We start from the raw sequence: 3,745 nt of genomic DNA on the forward strand, positions 1-3,745 counted from the left end.
CTGGGTATAAAAGTCAATTACAATAAGTATTTGCTTTGTGTGTTTATCTCACCAACTAATAACAATTGGTTCATTAATTTCAGTTTGGTTCAGTGTTTTAGAATTAGCTATATTTTTCCATTTTGAAGTAATTTATTTTTTGAATATGAAAATTATGGGTTCCCAAGGTGAGAATTACATAAGAAGACATTAGAGAAGTCTTGTTCTGTAAGTTAGCTGCTTTCCTTATCCTATATTCTTTCCCATTTTAATTAACCATTTTTATAACATTGATTTATTCTTCCCAAATTTCTTTTTACAAATATCTATATCTATATATCTATATCTATATATTATATAATATATATCTATATATCTATATCTATATCTATATAATATATCTATATATCTATATCTATAATATATCTATCTATATATCTATATATAATATAGATATATATCTATATCTATCTATATATAATATATATCTATATCTATATCTATATAATATATATCTATATATCTATATCTATCTATATATAATATATATCTATATATCTATATCTATCTATATAAAATATATATATGTTCACTACCACTTATACAAAATGTAATTTACTTTAAAAATTGTTTTGCATCTTGATTTTTAAATTTAATACATCCAGACATTTCATATCACTATATACAAAACTTCCTCATTCCTTTTGATGTTTGTATAATATTTTTAAGTTAATTTTAAAGAAGACTAAATCAGAAGCACTGTAGTTGCTAATTTACTTATTCTCCAGTGCTAATACAATTTTGGGCACCCTTATTTTACTGGTAGCATAATTAAAGAAATACTACAGTGAGGTAGCCTAGAGTAGTATTTCAGTGTTACTCCAGAATGTTTACAAATACTTCCTCCTTTTCTCAGGTCATCTTCTTAGAACACTTAAACCGTCGAAAAACCTTGTTATGAACTGAATGTTGATATCCCTCCAAATTCGTATATTGATGTCCTAACCCCCAGTGTGATAGTATTAGAAGGTGAGGCCATTGGGAAGTAATTAGATTCACATGAAGGGGGTATTAGTGTCCTTTTAACAGGAGGAAAAGAGATCAGAGCTCACTCTCTCCCTACCATTTGAGGACATAGCAAGAACGCAACCACACTGCAAGCCAGGAGAGGGATGTCAACAGAACCAAATTGGCCAGCACCTTATTTTAGACTTCCTAGCTGCAGGACTGTGGGAAATAAATACCTGTTGTTCAAGCCACCCCATCTCTAATATTTTGTTATAGCATCACACCGATTAAGATAAACTTCCACTTTACTCACCCACTGCCAGACCTAAATAAAATAAACAAGAACATCTATGGTCTTGGGAATTATGTGGATGTATTTTACCTGAGTTTTTGTTTTTGTTCATTTGTTTTTTTCAGCCAAAGCTTCAACAACCTTCTTTTACCTCACATAGCAAATGGGAAGGAACTGTCTTCTTTGGAACAATCCAAGGGCAGGCACGACTTCCTTGTAACTCTCATCATCTCTGTTCTGAGAATATCTGCCCTGGGCTTGTTTAGCCTTCTCACATACACTTGGATCTCAGAGACTTCAGCCTTTTTCAATCTGAGCAGAAAAAAGAAAAAAAAGAATAAGAGCATATTTGGCAGAACAAAGTAGTATGATTATCTTTTTTTAATCAAGAAAAACTTACTTCCCCATAGTCTCTTAACTGTAGTTCTTTGGAAATGTTATCAAATCATTTACTGAACATCAATTTCTTTTATTTTGTTAGGTTTTTTATTTTAATTCCAGTATAGTTAATGTACACTAATACGTTAGTTTAAGCTATACAGTACAGTGATTCTATTCATTACTCAGCCTTCATCATGATAAGTGTACTCTTTAATCCTCTTCACGTATTTCACCCATCCCCCCGCTCGCCTCTCTCTGGCAACCACTGGTTTGTTCTCTATATGTAAGAGTCTGGTTCTTGGTTTGTCTCTCTTTTTTTTTTTTTTTTTTTTTTTTACCTTTGTTTGTTTGTTTTGTAGGGTGGTTTGCTTTTTAACTTTTTGGGAAACCTCCATACTGTTTTCCACACTGGCTGCATCAGTTGGCGTTCCGTTTTTTTCCACATCCTCACCAACACTTATTATTACTTGTGTTTTTGATTTTAGCCATTCTGGCAGGTGTGAGGTGACATCTCATTGTGGTTTTGATTTGCAGTTCTTTTTTTTTTTAACGTTTATTTATTTTTGAGACAGAGAGAGACAGAGCATGAACGGGGGAGGGTCAGAGAGAGGGAGACACAGAATCCAAAACAGGCTCCAGGCTCTGAGCTGTCAGCACAGAGCCCGACGCAGGGCTCTAACTCACAGAGTGAGAGATCATGACCTGAGCCAAAGTCTGACGCTTAACCAACCAAGCCACCCAGGCGCCCTGCATTTCTTTGATGGTAAGTGATGAGCATCTTTTCAAGTGTCTGCTGGCCATCTATATGTCTTCTTTTAAGGAATGTCTGTTCATGTCTTCTGCCCATGTTTCATGTCTTTTCCCTATCACATATTGCTGCCTCTTTATCAAGGATTAATTAACCATACAAGTGTATGTTTGTTTCTGGGCTTTTTATCCTGTCCCATTGATCTATGTGTCTATTTTTCTGCCAGTATCATACTGTTTTGGTTACGACAGCTTTGTAGGTTAACTTGAAATCTGGAATTGTGATACTTCCAGCTTTGTTTTTCAAAACCACTTTGGCTCTTTGGGATCTTTGTGGTGGTGTACAAACTTTAGGATTATTTTTTCTAGTTGTGTAAAAAATGCTATTGGCATTTTGATAAGGATTGCATCAAACCTGGAGGTTGCTATGGGTAGTATGGACATTTTGACATTTCTTCTCTCAGTCCATGAGTAGGGAGTATCTTTCCATTTGTTTGTGTCATCCTCAATTTCTTTCACCAAAGTTTGATAGTTTTCAGAGTAAAGTTTTTTCCACCTCCTTGGTTAAGTTTGTTCCTAAGTATCATTATTTTTTATGCAATTTTAAATGGGATTGCTTTCTTAATTTCTCTTTCAGTTGCTTTGTTATTAGTGTATAGAAATGCAATGGATTTCTGTACATTGATTTTGTATCCTCCAAATTACTGAATTTATTTATCAGTTCTAGTAGTTTTTTGGTGGAGTCTTTAGGGTTTTCTGTGTAGAGTATCATGTCATCTGCAAATTGTAAAAATTTTACTTCTTGCTTATCAATTAGGATGCCATTTATTTTGTCTGATTCCTATGGTTAGGACTTACAGTACTTTTTTGAATAAGAGTGGTAAAAGTGAATATCTATGACTTTTTCCTAAATTTAGTGGGAAAATCTCTCTGTTTTTCACCAATGAGTATGATGTCAACTGTGAGTTTTTCATATATGGCCTTTATTATGTTGAGGTATGTTCTCTCTAAACTCCTTTGTTGAGGATTTTTACCATGAATGGATGTTGTACTTTATCAAATGCTTTTTCTGCATCTGTTGAAATGATCATATGATTTTTATTTTTCTCTTATTGATGTGATATATCACACTGATTGATTTGTGAATATTGAACCACTCTTGCATCCAGGGAATAAACCCCATTTGATCGTGGTGAATGATTTTTTAATGTATTGCTGGATTCAGTTTGCTAATATTTTGTTGAGGAAGTTTGCATCTATATTCATCAGAGATACTGGCCTGTAATTCTCTATTTTTGTAGTGTCTTTATCAGGTTTGGTATCAGGATAATTCTGGGT

The sequence above is a fragment of the Panthera tigris genome, chromosome B1, assembly GCF_018350195.1.
Source record: "Panthera tigris isolate Pti1 chromosome B1, P.tigris_Pti1_mat1.1, whole genome shotgun sequence".
Classification (NCBI taxonomy): Eukaryota; Metazoa; Chordata; class Mammalia; order Carnivora; family Felidae; genus Panthera; species Panthera tigris.